This window comes from Rhinoderma darwinii, chromosome 4 (genome assembly GCF_050947455.1).
Source record: "Rhinoderma darwinii isolate aRhiDar2 chromosome 4, aRhiDar2.hap1, whole genome shotgun sequence".
NCBI classification, from domain to species: domain Eukaryota; kingdom Metazoa; phylum Chordata; class Amphibia; order Anura; family Rhinodermatidae; genus Rhinoderma; species Rhinoderma darwinii.
Window position 1 is genome coordinate 93,893,844 of NC_134690.1, and position 22,331 is coordinate 93,916,174.

At 44.6% G+C, this 22,331-nt stretch overlaps 1 protein-coding gene across 3 annotated transcripts in view; it reads left to right on the forward strand.

Annotated features, from left to right (window-relative positions):
• Positions 1-7,017: 7,017 nt before the first annotated feature.
• The window catches only part of SEPTIN2 (septin 2), an 80,713-nt gene continuing 65,399 nt past the window's right edge, over positions 7,018-22,331 (forward strand). The window contains exons 1-2 of one of the 3 annotated variants that reach the window (XM_075861377.1): positions 7,018-7,110; positions 16,953-17,064. The gene's annotated coding sequence lies outside the window, so the exon portion shown is untranslated. Of the gene's footprint in view, positions 7,111-7,490; positions 7,643-16,952; positions 17,065-22,331 lie in introns of those variants that run through there. The other 2 variants (XM_075861376.1, XM_075861378.1) reach the window with 2 other exon arrangements.

Genomic DNA, 22,331 nt, shown 5'->3' on the forward strand with positions numbered 1-22,331 from the left:
AAATAACGCCCATCGAGCTTGTCTCGGGTTTAGCCTCCGGGCCGATTCTAGGAAAACCAGATTTTTGTGGTCGGTAAGGACCGTTACCTGGTGCCTAGCCCCCTCCAGGAAGTGGTGCCACTCTTCAAATGCCCATTTAATGGCTAAGAGTTTGCGGTTGCCAATATCATAGTTACTCTCAGTGGGTGAAAACTTCTTGGAGAAGTAGGCACAGGGACGGAGATGGGTGAGGGACCTGGTACCCTGGGACAAGACAGCCCCCACTCCCACCTCAGACGCGTCAACCTCCACGATAAATGGCTCCATTTGGTTGGGCTGAACCAACACCGGGGCCGAGATAAAGCACTTCTTAAGGGCCTCAAAAGCCTGGACAGCCTCAGGAGGCCAGTGGAGGAGATCAGCACCCTTGCGAGTGAGGTCCGTAAGAGGCTTAGCGATGACCGAGAAGTTATCAATAAATCTCCTGTAATAATTAGCGAACCCCAAGAAGCACTGTAACGCCTTCAGGGAGGCAGATTGGACCCATTCCGCCACAGCCTGGACCTTGGTGGGGTCCATGCGGAATTCATGAGGAGTGAGGATTTGACCCAAAAATGGTATCTCCTGCACCCCAAACACACATTTTTCGGTCTTCGCAAACAGTTTGTTTTCCCGAAGGACCTTGAGCACCTTCCTGACATGCTCAATGTGGGAGGACCAGTCCTTGGAAAACACAAGTATGTCATCAAGGTACACTACAAGAAATACCTCCAGGTAATCGCTTAAAATCTCATTTATGAAATTCTGGAAGACCGCGGGAACATTACACAACCCAAAGGGCATGACGAGGTATTCGAAATGACCTTCGGGCGTGTTAAACGCAGTCTTCCACTCATCCCCCTCTTTGATGCGGATAAGGTTATACGCCCCCCGTAGATCAAACTTAGAGAACCATTGGGCCCCCTGAACCTGATTAAAGAGATCAGGAATCAAAGAAAGGGGATACTGGTTCCTTAGAGTGACCTTATTCAAGTTACGGTAGTCAATGCATGGCCTAAGACCACCATCCTTCTTCCCTACGAAGAAGAAGCCAGCACCTACCAGAGAAGTAGAGGGGCGAATGTAACCCTTGGCCAGGCATTCCTGGATATACTCTCTCATGGCTTCACGTTCGGGACAAGAGAGATTAAATATCCTACCCTTAGGGAGCTTAGCTCCTGGTACCAAATCGATAGCGCAATCGTATTCTCTATGAGGAGGTAACACTTTGGAGGCCTCCTTAGAGAAAACATCAGCGAAGTCCTGAACAAACTCAGGTAGCGTGTTCACCTCCTCAGGGGGAGAAATAGAATTAACAGAAAAACATGACGTCAAGCATTCATTACCCCATTTGGTAAGCTCTCCAGTATTCCAGTCAAACGTGGGATTATGCAACTGCAACCAGGGAAGGCCTAAAACCAAATCGGACGATAATCCCTGCATCAACAGTACAGAGCACTGCTCCAAATGCATGGAGCCAACAAGGAGTTCAAAAACAGGGGTATGCTGTGTAAAATAACCATTAGCAAGAGGAGTGGAGTCGATACCCACTACCGGGACAGGTTTAGGCAAATCAATCAAAGGCATAGCTAGAGACATAGCAAATTTCACAGACATGATATTAGCAGACGGCCCTGAATCAACAAAGGCACTGCCGGTAGCAGACCTACCACCAAAAGAGACCTAAAAGGGAAGCAAGATTTTATTACGTTTCATATTTACGGGAAATACCTGTGCGCCCAAGTGACCTCACCGATGATCACTTAGGCGCGGAAGTTTTCCGGCTGCTTATTCTAACGCCTAGGACATGTGTTCACTTGATGCTTGTCATCCCCACAATAGAAGCAGAGACCATTCTTCCTGCGGAACTCTCTACGTTGTTGGGGGGACACGGAGGCCCCGAGTTGCATAGGTACCTCCGAGTCTTCCGTGGAAGAACGTAGCAACGGAACCTCGGGAGGCATCATGGGGGAGTCAGAGGAGAAAACACATAAACGTTCACGTTGTCGTTCCCTGAGACGTCGGTCAAGTCGTACCGCTAAAGCAATAACCTGGTCTAGGGAGTTAGAAGAGGGATAGCTAACTAGCAGGTCTTTCAGGGCATTCGACAGACCCAACCTAAACTGGCACCTTAAGGCAGGGTCATTCTACGCACCACTTCCTAAAGTCAGAGCAATACTCCACAACAGGTCTCTTACCCTGACGTAAGGTCACCAGCTGACTCTCTGCAAAGGCAGTCCTGTCAGTCTCGTCATAAATGAGTCCGAGAGCAGAAAAGATCAACGGAGGAAAGTTCAGGGGCGTCAGGAGCCAAGGAGAAGGCCCATTCTTGGGGCCCTTCCTGGAGCCGGGACATAATTATACCCACCCGCTGGCTCTCAGAACCGGAGGAGTGGGGCTTTAAACGAAAATAGAGCCTACAACTCTCCCGAAAGGAGAGAAAAGTCTTCCAGTCCCCTGAGAACCGGTCAGGCAACTTGAGGTGGGGTTCAAGAGGTGAGGTGAGGGGCACTACCATGGTAGCATCAGGCTGGTTGACCCTCTGAGCCAGGGCCTCGACCTGTAGGGAGAGACCCTGCATTTGCTGAACCAGGGTCTCAAGGGGGTCCATAGTGGTGTTAGGGGCCAGGGTAGAGTAGGTATATGGGCTTGTGATTATGTAATGACAGGGATAGGAAAACAGACAAGTGAGCCCTAATCTACCCGCCACTCAGTCCCTGCCTACTTGCAACGACCCGCCCTAGGCGACAGGGTACAACTGGGCGACAGTCCCTACACTCAGTAAGTGCACGACAGACAACCAGACAAGGAAACACAGAACAAAGGGAAACGGGGCAGTTGCCCACGGAAACACCGTGAGCAACAAGAGTAGTAAACAAGCAGAGTCAAACCAGTAGAGTACGAGGTGCCAAACGCAGAGCAGGAGAGTAGTGAACAAGTCGAGTCAAACCAGGAGTGTACGAGGTACCAAACGCAGAGCAGAAGAGTAGTCAGTAAGCCAGGGTCAATACGAAGCAGGGACAAGTAGTTCAAGAAGCTGCAGCAGGGCCAGGAAACCAACAGAGAAGAATCACAAGCAAGGAGGAACAGGAAAGGCAGGTATAAATAGACAGAGGGCGGGAGCTAGCTCCGTCTGGCCAGGCTGTGATAGGCTCTGCCACTCCTAAGCCTGCCATCCTGAGTGGTGAAAGATGGAGTCAGTCTCACAGACATAGAAGCAGGTGCAGACTGATTACCTATGGGTGTGGATACAGAAGCTGTGCCTGGCAGATCCTTAACAATGGCTACCTTTTTTTTTTTAGAAAAAAAGTAGATTTTTACCTTTACAGAATAATTCCAATGAATTCAGCAAAACAACTGTGGGGTCAAAATGCCAACTTTACCCCTAGAAAAATTCCTTGATGAGTGTAGTTTCCAAAATGGGGTCACTTTCCGGGGGTTTCCACTATTTTGTTCCCTCCAGTGCATTTCAAACGCGACATGGCACTGAAAACTATTCCAGCAAAATCAGAATTTCAAAATCCAAATGGTGCTCCTTCCCTTCTGAGTCCTGCTGTGGGTCCAAACAGCAGTTTATTACCACATATGGGGTATTGCTATAAACGGGAGAAATTGCTTTACATATGTTGGGGTGTTTTTTCTGTTTTATTCCTTGAAAAAAATTTACATTTCTACGTTTTTTCAGAAAAAAAGTAGATTTTTATCTTCACATACTAATTCAAATAAATTTAGCAAAAAAACTGTGGGTTCAAAATGCTAACTATACCCCTAGATAAATTCCCTGAGGGGTGTAGTTTCCAAAATGAGGTCACTTTTGGGGGTCTTTATTGTTTTGGCCCCACAAGACCTCTTCAAACCTGACATGGTACCTAAAATATATGCTAAAAAAAAAGGAGGCCCCAAAATCCACTAGGTACTCCTTTGCTGCTGAGGCTGGTGTTTCAGTAAATTAGCGCACTAGGGCCACATGTGGGATATTTATAAAAACTGCAGAATCTGGGCAATAAATAATAAGTTACATTTCTCGGGTAAAACCTTCTGTGGTATAGAAAAAAATGTATTACAAATGAATTTTGTAAAAAAAAAATGAAATTTGTAACTTTCACCTCTACTTTGCTTTAATTCCTGTGAAACGCCTAAAGGGTTAAAACACTTTCTGAATGCTGTTTTGTATACTTTGAGGGTTGCAGTTTTCAAAATGGGGTGATTTATGGGGACTTCCTAATATATAAGGCCCTCAAAGCCACTTCAGAACTGAACTGGTCCTTGTAAAAATCGCCTTTTGAAATTTTCTTGAAAATATGAGAAATCGCTGCTAAAGTTCTAAGCCTTGTAACGTCCTAGGAAAATAAAAGGATGTTCAAAAAACGATGCCAAACTAAAGTAGACATATGGGGGATGTTAACTAGTAACTACTTTGTGTGGTATTACTATCTGTTTTACAAGCAGATACATTTAAATTTAGAAAAATGCAGATTTTTGCAAATTTTCTCCAAATCTTGGTGTTTTTTACAAATAAATATTGAATTTATCAACCAAATTTTTTCACTAACATAAAGTACAATATGTCACGAGAAAACAATCTCAGAATCACTTGGATAGGTAAAAGCATTCCAGAGTTATTACCACATAAAGTGACACATGTCAGATTTGAAAAATCGGCTTCGTCCTGAAGGCCAAATCAGGCTCAGTCCTGAAGGGGTTAACAAATGTTGGAAAACAAATAATAAACACTTCTAAATAATGTCAAATATGAGGGACTATGCACACGACTGTAGTGGTTTTGCGGGCTGTAGGCCCTGTTCATACAGAGTTTTTTTGCAGCCATAAAATTCTGCCTAAAAGCCGTTCGCAGCGAAATAAGTTTTCTCTGCCTTCCATTGATGTCAAGGGGAGGTCAGAGACGTAAACGCCTGAAGATAGGGCATGTCGCTTCTTTTTTCCGCTCACAGGAAAAAAACGCCTCCGCCTTCCATTGAAATCAATGGGAGGCATTTTCGGACATTTTTTGAGGCGTTTTACGACGTGGTTTCCGCATGAAAAACCATGTAAAAAAACTCAGTGTGAACAGGGCCTAAATCCGTTGCAGTCCATGTGTTCACAAAAAATCCTACGTTGTACATCCGTGAGTCACCAGCATTCGTGGATCCGCCAAATTTTTTTTATGTCACTAGTTTGTGAAGCCGCAAATCTGGCCCGTAAAATAACATGTCCTGAATTTTTGTGGCCCGGATTCGCGGCCCCCACACGGATCTGTGAAAATCACATTTGTGTGCATGGCGCCATAGAAATAAATGGGTTAACAATTTATCTGCAAAAGTGTGGATAAATTGCGGACACAAAAGCACGGTCGTGTGCCTGAGGCATAAATCGGCAGTAAGATCCATTCAAATATGTAAAATTAGCGTGAAGTGTAAATATTCTAGATCAGTAAACGTAAATTATAATCCACCTACATTAGTTTGGCAATAGAACACAACATTTCAGTCTATAAGGCCTCTATCAAAAATTATGAGAAGTGGCACTGTTGGGGTATGTGCACACGACCTATTTTCAGGCGTAATGGAGGCGTTTTACGCCTCGAATTACGCCTGAAAAGACGGCTCCAATACGTTTGCAAACATCTGCCCATTGCTTGTAATGCGTCTTACGATGTTCTGTGCAGACGAACTGTAATTTTATGCTTCGCTGTCAAAAGACGGCGCATAAAATTACAGGACATTTACTCCATTGAAAAACAGCTCCAATTATGTCCGTAATGGACGCCACGAAAAACTCGTGCACTTGTAAAAACGTCTGAAATTCAGGAGCTGTTTTCTCCTGAAAACAGCTCCGTAATTTCAGATGTATTTGGCGTTTGCGTGTGAACATACCCTTGCTGTCACTAGTTTTGGGGCACTGCGTTCGCTATATTTGAAGGGGAGGGGCACAAGTTTGCTAATCTTGCAAGATAAGAAAATCGCACCCATATTATCTTCGGCCCCGTTACATGGGCTGATAATTGGCCGAATTAACAATCATAAGAACGTAAACATGGCAGCGATCAGACGACAAACGAGCATGTGTTGTCTGATCGCATCTTTTATGTAGCCTAAAAAATAATCGTTGTCGGCAGCACGAGTGTATTAACAATTATTCGTCCCCCACTCATATCGCCACTTGTTATGGGCAGAAATCTGCGGTGCACAGGGACCTTGAGGGTCAATGCACACGATGCGTATTACGTGCGGTTTTGCAGGGCAGATTTGTTTGTGGCAAATACAGAACCAGCATAGTCAATGACATTCCCGGAAATCTCATTTCACGCTGCAGTATTTTTCCGGAATGAAATCGATCGGTGGTGCGTTTTTTAGAATCCGCAGCATGTCAATTTATCTTGCGTTTCCGCTTGCGAATTCTATCTGCCTAGTGCAGAGGAAAATCGCACCAAAATCCGCAGCTGAAAACGCACCAAAAAGGAAAAACCTGTGAATTCCTTGCGGTTTTTCTGCGTATTTCCCGCAGCAATATACGCAACGTGTGAATGTGACCTAACTGCTCTATGATGTGCATGGAAAAGTGTAACAGCCATTTTAGGTTTGGGAGAGGCAGATTGTAGCGTTTTTCAATGGGATTACTGACAGGAAGTACGTCCAGAAAAACATCTGATCCCACAATCGCCGATGTCGCATCTCTCCAGTTGTGAAAATCTACAGAACTATTTGCATACAATTTGTAATTGATATAAATTGCTGTTTAGCGCCTCCAAGTTGTGGCGGTTTTATCCAGCCGCATGAAGGAACGCCCAGCGCCGCCCCCATTGTCCCTCACTGCTACATTCTAGTTTTATTTCCCACCAACCCCACATAGGGGAGGAGCGTGCGCGCTCCCTCTCCGTTAGAAACTTGCTGATAGGCTGTAATTAGATATCACAAGCAGCCAAAATCCCGGCTGTGTTACAGAGCGTTTTATAGGTTCTTTGTAGTTTGGCTGGCCTCTCGGAGAAATCTGATTGGCTGTCGCTGGCCGTGGGCGTTCTGAGGCGGTTCTGACGGGAGTTTGCCTCAGGTTGCAACTTTTGAGCTCGGATTGTTCGACACCGGAAACCGAGAGGTAATTTTAAGAGCGGGGGTAGAGCGGAGATGACTCCTTTATTCTGTATTATTTTCTGTACCACTTCTCTATGCTTTATGTGTAACATTAGTGTCTTCTAATGTTATCCTGTACTGGTTATGTACGCTGAGGTGGTTTCTGCGCTGTAAATTGCGGTTGCAGTGGAACTACAAGTCTCAGGAAGTGCTTTCTGTGGGTATAGGCTTTACGTGCAGTTTACATTGCAGCCGCTTGTCTGTATATAGATAATGGACCAGCACGGACATCAGGGTGTGTCAGGATCCTCCCAGACAACCACGTCTGGATGCGGTATCCGATAGAGGATGTGTATGATCTCTGTAGACCGCCACTGTGTGATCCCATATTCCCTGCGGGATATCTATTTTATGTGCTTTGTCGCACTTCAGTGAAAGTGACTGGGAATCCTTGAGCAATTGTGCTGCAGCCCTACTTCACTTTTATTCAGAGTGTAAGGCTCAGTTCACACATGCCGTTTTTAGGCAAACGCAAGTGGCTACAAAAGACAGGAGACGTAAGTCATTTTGATTTGATCCACTGCATATGTGAATCCAGCCAAGTAATCCTTCTGATAATATTGTTACTATGGCTGGCATCCAGTGTAATGTGAAGCATGGAGGGAGGGGATGCAGCTTAGGGTGGTGTCCCCCTTGTAATTCACATACCAGATGTCTAGGAATGACCGATGTGGTGTTTGGAAGCCCGAAAAAGATTCTTTACATGGAGCATCTTGTGGACTTTACATGTACGTAACCGGAGTGATCGTCCCTGCATCTAGTAATGATCCAGATCTCCATCTGTCAGGAAACCTTCATTACTGTAGTGTCAGATCATGCACTAGGTTCATCTTCTTCCTTTTTTTTTTTTTTTTTGCAAGGGGTTCTGGAATGGGTCTTGTCATGAGTCGAAGAGAAAACATCTGTTGCAATAACTTTTTACTTCCCGTAACAATACTGCAGCATATCGTGCATTGGCCATTATTTAGGTCCTGTTCACGCAGACTTTTTGCGGGCAGAAAAAAAAAATCTGCCTCAAAATGCTAGGAAACTAGCGCCGCGGTTTTTTCTTCCTCCCATTTACGTCAGGAGGTCATAGACGAAACTGCGGCAAGAAAGGACATGCTGCTTTTTTTTCTTGCAAGTGGCTAATTGTTGCCTGAGGGGGAAAAAATGCCTCTGCCTCCCATTGGAATCAATGGGGGGGCAATTTTGGCCGTTTTTTGGTGCTGATTCCGACGCGGTTTCTGTGCCAGAAATCTCTGTGTGAACAGGGCCTTAGGTTGTGCTCACGTGTTGTGTACTTGGCTTGTATCTTTATTTTTTTTTCCTGCAGCATATCTTAGGGCCGAGCGTGTTCGGTCCGTGAAATAAGGACCGTATGTCGGCTGCGTTTCCAGGACCGAACCCACTGCAGGGAGCCGGGCTCCTAGCATCATCGTTATCCATGTCGCTAGCTTACCTGCCTCGCTGCGGACAACTGTCCCGTACTGAAAACATGATTACAGTACGGGACAGTATTCCCGCATTGTGGCAGGGACTCCTAGCATCATGGATAACTATGGTGCTAGGAGCCTGGCTCCCTGCAGTGTGTTCGGTGTGGAAAGTGCGGCCGACATACGGCCTGTATTATATGGACCAAACGTGCTCGTGTGAACCGGGCCTAACGCTGCAGGAAAAATATTCTGCAACGCAGATAGATTTCTCTTGTTGCGCTGCAGAATATTTTCCCCATAGGGTTACATTGTAGTTTTCTGCAGCGTATACAGAATTACAGTGCAAGTACGCCAAGTTTGAGCGATCACTTGGGGTATGTGCACGCGAGAAGTGGCTTTTACGTCTGAAAAGACAGACTGTTTTCAGGAGAAAACAGCTGCGTCGTTTCAGACGTAAAAGCTTCTCCTCGCATTTTGCGAGGCGTCTTTGACGCCCGTAATCTTGAGCTGCTCTTCATTGACTTCAATGAAGAACGGCTCAAATTACGTTTCAAAGAAGTGTCCTGCACTTCTTTGACGAGACAGTCATTTTACGCGTCGTCGTTTGACAGCTGTCAAACGACGACGCGTAAATGACAGGTCGTCTGCACAGTACGTCGGCAAACCCATTCAAATGAATGGGCAGATGTTTGCCGACGTATTGGAGCCGTATTTTCAGACGTAAAACGAGGCATAATACGCCTCGTTTACGTCTGAAAATAGGTTGTGTGAACCCAGCCATAAGAAGACAGAATTGGTACAAAATCAGCGTTTTGGCCTTAGGTTGAGGCTCTGTGGACAAGGCTCTAAATATACAGGTCCTACATGAAGCCGCTAATACAACCCAGAACAGGATTAGATCCCAGCCTGGGTAGAACAGCTTTGGGAAAAGCTCTGCTGATTTGATATGGTCCTTGCCACTAAATATCACGTGAGCCTTAAAGAGGCTCTGTCCACATTATAAGTGGCCTATATTGTACATAATGTGAACGGCGCTGTAACGTAGATTACAGCAGTGCTTTTTATTTAGAAAACGATCATTTTTGACAGCGTTATGACCTATTTTAGCTTTATGCTAATGAGTTTCTTATTGGACAACTGTGTGTGTTTTACTATATGACCAAGTGGGCGTTGTACAGAGGAATGTATGACGCTGACCAATCAGTGACCAATCAGCATCATACACTTCTCTCCATTCATTTACACTGCACTAGCGATATAGCTATATCACTATGTGCAGCCACATACACAAACACTAACATTACTGCAGTGTCCTGACAATGAATATACATTACCTCCAGCCAGGACGTGATGTGTATTCACAATTCTGACACTTCTGTAGCGTGTCTGTGATATTTACAGCAAGGCAAACGTAATCTCGTTTGAAATGACAGTTTACAGCATAATCTCGCGAGATTACGCTTGCTGTGCTGTAGTGTCGGGATTGTATTAGCGAGGTGTCAGGATTCTGAATACACATCACGTCCTGGCTGGAGGTAATGTATATTCATTGTCAGGATACTGCAGTAATGTTATAGTGTGTTTATGTGGCTGCACGTAGCGATATAGCTATATTGCTATGTGATGTGTAAATGAATGGAGAGAAGTGTATGACGCTGATTGGTCAGCGTCATACACTCCTCTGTACGACGCCCACTTGGCCAAAAAGTAAAACACGCCCAGTTGTCCAATAAGAAACTCATTAGCATAAAGCTAAAATAGGTCATAACTCTGTCAAAAATGATAGTTTTTCTAAATAAAAAACACTGCTGTCACCTACATTACAGCGCCGATCACATCATGTACAATATAGGCCACTTATAATGTGGTGACAGAGCCGCTTTAATGGGTCCATTAATTTCCCTTTTTTCTTCATAGGCAAGAGCACCTGTGCAATTGAGGCCTTTACAATGATCAGATGAGTCCTGTGTTTGTTAATATTGGCAGCCTTCTTGGTCAAGGCTTTGACAGTGATCAGGAGAGCGTTTTATTTTTTGTTTAAACGTTTGTTTGTAATACAGTGTGATTAAAATACTATCCCATATGGACATCAAGCACGGCCATAAGATTCAATATTGAACTGTGACATTAGTCTCCTTGATTCCTATGACAGTGTTAGGGTATGTACACACAGAATAAATTATGTTGAATCTGCCTGTAAAAAAGATGCGTTTTTAAAACCGTATTATATGGTGTTTTTTTTCTAAATGCAGAGCGTGTTTTCTTTTTATTTTTTCAGTGTTTTCAGGTGCGGCTGTTTGCCATTGTTTTATGGATTGACCTCAAATGGTAACTCCAAAAAGTGACATTGCGCTTCGCTTCTCGTTTTTTTTTTTTTGCCCTCAACGCTGTTTTAAAGCTGCGTCAGAGTATTCTTCCCCGTATGACCATCGATTTCTCATTCAAGTAAATAGGAGGATTTTTGTAGCCATTTTTCACACAGGTTTTGGGTTGGTTTCGGCATGGGAATATCCCTGAAAAAAAGTTCCATGTGACCAAGGGGATTTTCCAAAGATAAGTGATGACATATCATTAGAATATACCATTAATTATTGAGTAGTGGGAGTTTTCAGCATGTAGGAGCACTGGGTTACAGGAGTTCTCTGAGCTATATATATCTATTATTATTATTTTTTATCTAGCCTCTTTATTATTGTTGTTAAAGAACCATGTCCACTCAACTGAGCGCTATTGTATGTAAGGATTTCTGTGGCGCATTAGTACTTACATGGACCCCCCCATCTGTTCAATGTACGGGACTTCATTCAGCTAAATGAAGGCGCTGGAGCGCCTTGGCCCCTTCATTTAACTAATCGCTGTGGGTGCTGGGAACGGACTCCCACTGAGTAGTGATGGCCCATCCTGAGGATAGGCCATGACTATTTTCAAGTATTGGATAACCCCTGTAAGTTAAAGAGGCTCTGTCACCAGATTTTGCAACCCCTATCTGCTATTGCAGCAGATAGGCGCTGCAATGTAGATTACAGTAACGTTTTTATTTTTAAAAAACGAGCATTTTTGGCCAAGTTATGACCATTTTTGTATTTATGCAAATGAGGCTTGCAAAAGTCCAAGTGGGCGTGTATTATGTGCGTACATCGGGGCGTGTTTACTTCTTTTACTAGCTGGGCGTTGTGTATAGAAGTATCATCCACTTCTCTTCACAACGCCCAGCTTCTGGCAGTGCAGACACAGCCGTGTTCTCGAGAGATCACGCTGTGACGTCACTCACTTCCTGCCCCAGGTCCTGCATCGTGTCGGACACATCGGCACCAGAGGCTACAGTTGATTCTGCAGCAGTATCAGCGTTTGCAGGTGAGTAGCTACATCGACTTACCTGCAAACGCTGATGCTGCAGCAGATTCGACTGTAGCCTCTGGTGCCGATGTGTCCTCGCTCGTCCGACACGATGCAGGACCTGTGAGTGACGACACAGCGTGATCTCTCGAGAACACGGCTGTGTCTGCACTGCCAGAAGCTGGGCGTTCTGAAGAGAAGTGGATGATACTTCTCATCAGAGCGCCCAGCTAGTAAAAGTAGTAAACACGCCCCGATGTACGCACCTAATACACGCCCAGTTGTACTTTTACTTTTAAACACACCCACTTGGACTTTTGCAAGCCTCATTTGCATAACTACAAAAATGGTCATAACTTGGCCAAAAATGCTCGTTTTTTAAAAATAAAAACGTTACTGTAATCTACATTGCAGCGCCTATCTGCTGCAATAGCAGATAGGGGTTGCAAAATCTGGTGACAGAGCCTCTTTAAACACGCCCACTTGGACTTTTACTTTAAACACGCCCAGTTGTACTTTTGCAAGCCTCATTTGAATAAATACAAAAATGGTCATAACTTGGCCAAAAATGCTCGTTTTTTTAAAATAAAAACGTTACTGTTATCTACATTGCAGCGCCGATCTGCTGCAATAGCAGATAGGGGTTGCAAAATCTGGTGACAGAGCCTCTTTAATGTTACTGTAGTATGTTGGATGTAAAAGTCCTGTAACCTTCATGTAAATATTTCTAGGTATTCTGTAGGAAGAAGTAATGTTTGTGCGTTCATATTGACGTTTTCAATGTAGATTTTGTAGACTTGTTTTATATCCTTGTAACAAAATGGTAAATATTTTTTATAGTGGTATATGGTTGGTAGCTGAGCTGTTACACCCATTTATTATTTCTGTATCATATGAGCTGAGCTGCAGAGTCACCTTTTCACCTGTTGGCACATACTGCATAAACTAGATATACACACAAAAATGTTAACAATCTAAAAATTGTCCTCAGCTGTCAGTGGCCTTCGTTTATGTGAAAGTAGGGCATGTAGAATAATTTATTCTATGACGACGCTCTTCATTTTATATTCGTCCTTGAAGTCTTCTATTTCACATTGTTACTAGCAATGAGGAATATACTTGTACATTAAGACGTTTTCTTTAGTTTAAACTAATCACTAATCAATCACTTTTTTTTTATTTTTTTTTATTATTTTTTTTAGGTACAGTATTTCAGTAACAATCTACATAAAATGCATTAGGCACAATCCAGTGAAAACCATAGTTTAGCACTATCTATTCTGCTGTTGTCACTGAATCTACTCTAGGCCCCTCCCTTTAGTGGGCTGGAGTTTGCACACTGCTTGTGACATGCTGCTGCTGCACGGGGCACAGTCTGCTGCCTCTCTTGTGCCTTCGACTTGCATTTTTTGCTCATTCTGATACTAAACCAGCTACATCTATTCAATTAGATTATTTCACTAATCTGGAGATTGCAAGTATAGGGGACTCCGTACCCAGGCTCTTTATAACAATTAACAAAATTCACCGAAAAGGGTCTTTTTTTTTTTTTTCTTTTTTTTTATAAATTTTCTTTACAGTAAAGTTATGTTTTCTATGTAAAGAAGGACTTTTTCGGTGAAGTAGGTAATTAGTTAATCGCCATCATCCTGCTTCCAATTTGTAATGATTAACACAACAATAATTTCTGATAGATGTGATGCTTGGCAAGGCATCACGGGATATTTACCTCTACTTGTCATCTCCTGCTCTGACATGGAGCGTGAAGAGACGCTCCTGCATGGTACAGTTGCTGTCGCAACTATATGACGCCTGGAGAGCATCATGCGAGGGTCCTACTAATTAGGTTTGGTCCCGTGGACGATGCACACCGGGCAACTGTGCGGGAAGGAGATCACAAAGTGGAGGTACACTTATACAGAGCTATTGCTTGTTGACTATACAATTTATCCGCAGCAGCAGCTGATAGAAATGTAGTACTACAGGGCAGTCCTTTAAATGAATGGCCATTTTTGTTATTGGCTCTCCACTCTTGCTAATTGAGGTTGGGTTCCCCTGTGATGTCTATATGTCCAAGTGTGAAAGGGTTGGTCTTTCTAAAACATCCCTTTTCAATGCAATGATGGTATGTTTACACAGCCTATTTTCAGCTGTTTTTCGGGCCGTAAACGCCACGAAAAATGGCTAAAAATGCGGGGGCTGAACGCCTCCAAACATCTGCCCATTGATTTCAATGGGAAAAACGGCATTCTTTTCCGATGGGCCGTTTTTTTTACGTGGCCGTTTTTAAAACCGACCACGAAAAAGTGCAGGTCACTTCTTGGGACGTTTTTGGAGCCGTTTTTCATTGACTCTATAGAAAACCGCTCCAAAAACGGCCGTAAAAAAATGCAGTGAAAATCGTGAGTGGCTTAAAAAACGTCTGAAAATCGGAAGCTGTTTTCTCTTGAAAACCGCTCCGTATTTTCAGACGTTTTTGGTTAAGCGTGTGAGCATACCGTAAAAGCAGAGTACACACTGAAATTTATATGTAGGTTTAACCTGGAGTGTTTTTAAAGCTGGAATTGCAGCACTAAAAATACTGCAAATGCTGTACATGCGACCCCATCCTTTACTAGACTGTTGTTTGTTTTTATTTTTTATTGTATATATAAATTTATTCTTGGTCCGGTTAAAAAAAAATCTGAAGGCCGTGCACTTATGGTTATATTCCACTAAAGTGAATGGGAGTGTTGGAAAGCTGTACGTTAGAGCCACCTCTCTACCAGGAATGCGGGATGGGACCCCCTTGTCAGAGATGCACAAATATTATATGTGATACATCAGTATACCACACAGGTGTTATTAGTATTTCTGTGTCCGTGTGTGTGATCTAGTTGTAGCCTTGCGCTTCATGTTCACAGATGTACACAGACTACAAATAGGGTCCACACTACAAGCCTGTATAGCTGTCTGTGCAGAGTCTCCGTGCACCACAGTATTCTCCCATAGGAGCAAAGGGTTTTTTTCGGGGGAAAGTCTTTCTTGACCTCACTGGGCAGGATCCGTTCTTGTCTGTCATTTAATATGTGTTTAGTCTATAAAGTTTGTGATGCACAGGAAGCGGCTCTGTGCCCTGGTGTCTGTGAAAGATCCCACACTCCTAGCTCCACTTCCTTCCTGTGTAGCGTCATATAAACCCTCACATTTCATGGGGCCCCTGATATATCTATCAGTAGCAGTTTCGGTGAAGATCTTCTTTCTACTAGCAAATCCTGTATGTAGTATATTTACTGTATGGTTTACAACTACACTGATCTTTTACTGACATTTTCCTCTTTTGCTATATTCTTGCTAAATAGCCTTCTTTAGCTGTAAGAGGACCAGTCACTTTTTTTTATTTTTGCACAAACATTCTGGTTTTAACGCTGCGATACCTTCACAATTTTCCCTGCACAGTGGATGCGCCGCTGTGCAGGGAAAAACAGCAAAGGGGCTGCAGTGCTAAAGCACTCTCATGAATCCTTGGTCTTTTTAGTCAGACCTCCACCATTCAGAAAGTGATGGCATATCCTAGTGATATTCCATCACTTTAAGGCTGGGTTCACACATTTGGAATTTCGAGGCAGATTTTGCTCTGGCTGCATGCCGATTTTCGCTGCGTTTTTTGCCCACGGCCATTGAGCGCCGCGGGCAAAAAAAGGCGCAAAATACGCTTTCTCTGCCTCCCATTGATGTCAATGGGAGGTCAGAGGCGTAAACGCCCGAAGATAGGGCATGTCCCTTTTTCCCGCGGGACGGTTTTTCCGCTTGCGGGAAAAAAACTCCTCCACCTCCAATTGAAATCAATGGGAGGCATTTTTGGCACGTTTTCCGACGCGGTTTCCGCGTCAAACTCGTAAAAAAAAACTTAGTCAACTTTCTGATCTGCCACAATGTAATCATGTCATCTCTATCTGATTCACATTGTTAAATATAATAGTTACTTTTTCAGTTTCTGGTATTTTTTCCTGGGAGGATTCACACATACAGTTTTTGAAGCCAAACACAGGAGTCGATTCAAAATATGAGTATCAATCTTTCCTTTTATGCTTTTTCTTCCTTTTTGGATCCACTTCTGGCTTTGGCTCAAAAAACTGCACCAAAACCTGCACATGTGCCTCCAGACTGTTCACAAGGGTCAGATTTGATGTGGATTTTCTGCACAGAAAATGTGAAGCAAATGACATTCACATATTATTGGAAAAAAAGTATGCTCCCAATTTAGGGCTGTGCTGTATTCTGCCACTGCCATTACAAGTGGGGATGTTTTTTGCTGTGGATTTCTCTGCAGAAAAATGAATATGCTTTCATTGAAGGTGTTGAGAGAGGAGACCAAACTTAGCTGTAATAGAGAATACGTTCATTGGATTCTACAGGTTGAGAAACTTGATATATCCTGAGATTGCAGCTTTCTTATATGAGGTGCAAAGAAAAAGCCATATTTAAAATTGTCAGGTAGCAATAAAGGTTAAAATAGGCAAAAGAACACAAACATTGGAAGATAGATGTTTGGAAAGTATTATCATGGAGGGATGAGTCTGTTGTGGGTGTCTGGATCAAAGACGAGTACATGTGTGAGATGCAGAGCAAATGAAAGGGTGCTGGGGGGGTTGCTTGATGCCTTCTGTCAAGCACAAAGGAGGGAATCTCCTGGGATGGGGTGCCTTGGTGCGGTTGGAGATTTACCGAGTGCAAGGAATAACTAACCAGACAGGTTACCGTTGTGTTATATCGTCATACCGACCCCTGTTCTCAGACCTTGCTTGGCTCAATTGTTTTCATTTGATGAGTGTGGTATTTGTACTGGCTGGCACCATCATCAGATCTCACTATTTAACTGTACAAAAGGAGGATTCTTTAAAGAGCGTTTTATATGAAAAACTTATGACCTAATTTGACATTTTTGGCCACTTTAATCGTACCTTGATTTAAAAAAAAAAAAATAGCAATCCATTCGTTCTTTTGCATGAGCATAACAAAACTATTTAAACCTTTGCAATACACTCACCTTACTAATGCACTTTTCTGTTTGCAGGGGGCAGCATTTTGTTGGACATACATCCCAGAACTATGTATTGATCTGTCCCAAAGAAAGATCTGTAATAAAGAGCTTCTAAATCACAGGATCTTACATGCAACAGCTCCTGGTAGGCTGCTCACATGTAGCTTAGGCCCCATGCACACGACCGTAAAAAACCTCCGTTTTTGCGGAACGCAATTGCGGTCCGGAAAAATTGACCCATTCACTTTCATTGAACGCAGACACCTTTCCATAGCACTACGGAAGGGTGTCCGTGCCGTGGAAATGTTCCGGTAATTATGGAACATGTCCGTTCTTTTGCATTTTGCGGGCCGTGCTCCCATATTTTGTATGGGAGCACGGCCCGAAAATGCGGCTGTCAGTCGGCGGCCGGCCGTACCCACAATCGCGGGCCGTGATTGCGGGCACGGTCGTGTGCATGGGGCCTAACTAAGGGCTCATGCACATGACCGTAGCAGTGTGCACGGCCGTGATTTTCGGGTCGTCCGTCTGCGGACTGTCAGCCGCGAACCGCCCCCACAAATCGCGGGACATGCACATGGCCGCGGCCATTATTTTCAATGAGCCCGGACCGCAGAACACGGCCGTAATAAGACAGGTCCGTTCTTTCTGCGGAGCGGGCTCCCGGGCCATGCACGGACCGTAAAAACTACGGTCGTGTGCATGGCCCCATAGAAATGTATGGGGCCGCAATTCTCCCGTGGATTTTTGGGGGAATTGCGGCCGCAAAAACACGTTCGTGTGAATGGGGCCTTAAGGTGCAGAGACATTTTCTCCTGGGTAATGTTAGACCTTATTCACTTCTGCGTTGGAGACTCCTTAGGGGCCTCCGTCACAGATTCCGCCGGAAACAATAGCACAGCATGGGCGCTTCCGGTTATCCCCTTAGTCTCCTCCTCCAATGGAGTACAACAACGGAATACTGAATGCAGATGTGAACTAGGCCTTATCATATGCGATGTAGTAGTATCAGCCTTCTGCTTATAGAGTATCCAGTTTCTCTAATTGTTTTTTAGGACTTCTGCTTGATGATGTAAGGTATTAAAGGGGCTTTCCAAAATTTATATTTTTTTTTAATCACTGCAATGCTTCTCAATTTATCTATTATTTCCCCCTGAATATCGTTTATCTAAATTTTTTAATTTGCCGTTAGTCTGGGTTCACATGGAGTTTTTTGCAGGCGGAAATTCTGGCTCAAAATTCTGTTTGCAAGTTTGAGGCAGATTTTCCTCTCCCTGCACACCGATTTTCGTGGCGTTTTTCGAATCGCGGGCATAAAACGCAGAGAAATAAACTTTCTCTGCCTCCCATTGATGTCAATGGGAGGTCAGAGGTGTAAACGCCCAAATATAGGGCATGTCCCTTCTTTCTCCCGCGAGACGGTTTTACCGCTCGCGGGAAAAAGACGCCTCCGCCTCCCATTGAAATCAATGGCAGGCATTTTCGGGCCGTTGTTGACTAGTTTTGCGGCGCGGTTTCCACGTCCAACAACTCTGTGTGAACCCAGCCTTATTTTTCTTTTGTTTATATTGAGAGGTTTGTTTACTCTTCATGCCTACTACACCCAGCTATAAACCTTTTCTAATCTCCATTGCCATTCTACTGCTCTCATTAGATCAGCGCTACATATCAGTTCTGTACCATACAACACTCTCTTACATAGTGGTAAAAAAAAAAAAAGCTTCATTTGACCCTAGAACCGGAGTCCCAGAGCAGAGCGCTAGTATGGGCTTTGCCCTGGCACTCTGGAATCCCCTGACATCACCGGCCATATATGGACAGTGTTGTCAGGGGCTTCCCCAGAGCCGGAGTCCCGGGCAGAGCAGTAGTATACTCTCTGCTCCGGGACACAATGGAATCCCCTAACCCCAGCGCCAGAGTACAACTGGCTCCTGACACAATTCTTCTGATAGTCTCCGGTCCGCTGCTAGTGGGGAGAAAATGACGCGCAGACGCTGTGATAGCATGGGAGTGGGCATGCGTGGTAACCACTGTTAGTGTAGAAACCGAGTCTAGAAGGGCTTATGCTATCACAGCCCTGCGCGTAATTTTCTCTCCCCTAGCAGCGGACCGGAAACTATCAGAAGAAAGGGAGTATCCGGTCCACTTCCCTCAGTATACAATGACATACCCGTACATTGAGCCAGCCGGAAAGTGGAGCTCAGATCATGGACGGGCTAGCGCCGGAAGTAAGGGTTTTTCGACTGGAGACTCATCATGTGATCGTGCTGGAAGCGGGTGTTAGAAGATGAAATGAAAACTTAAGTATATTACAAATTACATTGCTTTTATATATACAGTGAAATGGAAATTTGTTAATTGGTTCTGGAAATCCCCTTTAAGATGCTTCTTGTTGTAGAGAAGTTTGCTGTCTCTGAGCTGAACAGCCCATGAAGCCAGAAGCTTGTAAGATGGCTTTTTAGTCATGGGCTAAGTTGAGTGGGGAAAAAGAGACTGAGCTAGAGACTGGAATGCAGAGGCGTAACTAGAAAGTGCTGGGCCCCACACAACTTTTGAATGCCTTCCTCTCCCCGAACGTTTACCAGCTCTGCCTGAAAGTTAGGGTGAGGGAACACTTGCTGGCAGAATCACAGTAATAAAAAAAATAACTGTGAAAACTCACGGTATCACCTGATAAATGATTAGAGCATGCTGGGACAATAGCAACACACAAATTCACAGAGTGCAGGATGGGGGAATGTGAGGCATCAAAGACCAGACCCCTTAATTAAATCTCACCCCAGATCAGACTAAAAAAAACCACAGTATTTACTTACCCCCTCGCTACCGGCTCATTACACAAGCTTCTGACACCAGCCAGTGTCCAGACATTGTACATACTGCTTAGCATCAGAATCATGTCTGCCAGGTCCTGAAGTTCCTGATTGGGCAGGAGGGCATGTGGACCCCCTAAACTAAGGGGCCTGGTCGCAACTGCGACCCCCTATATTTACGCCATTTATGGAACGCATATACGTAGAAAAAAGGTGCTAATGTGCATAGAGCAGGGGAATTTGTTATGTAGTTAAAGGGGGTATTTACGAGGGGGAAGTGAGCTATTAGCTGGCTTTACTCATTATTTAACCCCTTCCTGACGTATACTTGCATCATAGCCGGGTAGGGGAAGTATGCAGCAGGCACACAGGCTGAGAACGTTCCATACGACGCGGGTGTTGGCTGTATGTCACTGCCGACACTTCACTGTAACGAGCGGGATCCCGCTCTCAACATTTTAGATGCCGCGGTCAATAGCGACCGCAGCATCTGAGGCATTAGAGGGGTGACCCATCCTGACAGCCCCATTGCCCCCAGGCCCTGTGACGCGATTAGGGGGTGTCGGTGGCTGGCATGGCAGCCTCGGGGCCTAATGAAGTCCCCCAGTTCTGCCATCTTTGTACTTTTATTAAAGGGTAACTAAACTTTCAACAAGCGTGACATGTCAGATGTTTTGATTGGTGGTGGTCCGAGCACTGCGACCCCCCCCCCCTCCCCCCACCAATCGCTAAAGCTAATTGGCGGAAGCGCTTGTGTGAGAACTTCTTTTCTGTTCGGCTTTTTCCAGAAATTAATGTAGCCGTGTACGGGCTCAATAGAAAGTCTATGAGCCCATACGCCGCTACATCGACTTCCCGGGAAAAAACGCACAGAAAAGCGGCATAGCGCTCACCCAAGCGCTACTGCCACTTCGTTTTAGCAATTGGTAGGGGTCTTGATTCTCGGACCCCCACCAACCAAAACTTCTGCGCACTGCTGCTCCATTCATTCTCTATGGGAGCGTTGGAGATACCAGAGTGCAGTGTTTGGCTTTTTCCAGCGAGGCCATAGAGCATGAATAGGAGGCAAGTTGTAATTTGCAAAATCGTGCGGCCATAATGGGTGCACCATTTTGCAGATAAAGGGACGGTTTACCCGCGTTAACATGCGGCCACTAACAGGCTGTTTGACAGCCGCACGCAACATGGTGCCGGCACGGTTGTTAGCCGCGTTGCGACCTTGTCCGGGCCGCTCCATGTGGCCTTACCCTTAGTCTTGGCAGCTCCTGAGCGGGGCAGTTAAAGAGGCTCTGTCACCAGATTTTGCAACCCCTATCTGCTATTGCAGCAGATCGGCGCTGCAATGTAGATTACAGTAACGTTTTTATTTTTAAAAAACGAGCATTTTTGGCCAAGTTATGACCATTTTTGTAGTTATGCAAATGAGGCTTGCAAAAGTCCAAGTGGGTGTGTTTAAAAGTAAAAGTACAACTGGGCGTGTATTATGTGCGTACATCGGGGCGTGTTTACTACTTTTACTAGCTGGGCGTTCTGATGAGAAGAATCATCCACTTCTCTTCAGAACGCCCAGCTTCTGGCAGTGCAGATCTGTGACGTCACTCACAGGTCCTGCATCGTGTCGGCCACATCGGCACCAGAGGCTACAGTTGATTCTGCAGCAGCATCAGCATTTGCAGGTAAGTAGCTACATCGACTTACCTGCAAACGCCGATGCTGCTGCAGAATCATCTGTAGCCTCTGGTGCCGATGTGTCCTCGCTCGTCTGACACGATGCAGGACCTGTGAGTGACGTCACAGCGTGTTCTCTGGAGAACACGGCTGTGTCTGCACTGCCAGAAGCTGGGCGTTCTGAAGAAAAGTGGATGATACTTCTATACACAACGCCCAGCTAGTAAAAGTAGTAAACACGCCCCGATGTACGCACATAATACACGCCCAGTTGTACTTTTACTTTTCAACTTTTGCAAGCCTCATTTGCATAAATACGAAAATGGTCATAACTTGGCCAAAAATGCTGGTTTTTTAAAAATAAAAACGTTACTGTAATCTACATTGCAGCGCCGATCTGCTGCAATAGCAGATAGGGGCTGCAAAATCTGGTGACAGAGCCTCTTTAAGGAGCAGGGCAAGTCTCCATCGATGGTGGGCGATCTGATGACCAAAAGTAATACCCCCAGTAAACGCTAATATAGCGTACTAAATAAGAGAAGAAAACATATTTTAAAATCTTTTTAAATACTATAATATTACAAATCCACCAGTAAAATAGACAACCATTATAAACACCAATTATAGGCATAAATGAATCCCTTATTACACCACTGCCCTTATAGATGGAGCCACACAGACCTCCTGTAGATCGCGTCCGTCCGTCCGCCCCCCCCCCCCCCCCGGGCCTAGTTTTTTTTTTTTTAAAGAGAAAGCTGCACCGTAGGCCAATTTACGCACAGAGGTTTTCCCACCGCATGTGGATGAGACTTATTGAAATGTCATTGACTTTGCTGCTATTGTATTCCACTGCAGGTTTTTCAAAATCGAATGGAAAATATGCAGCGATTCCCCAATATATGAATGTAGCCTTATAGTATATGGAGTTCAA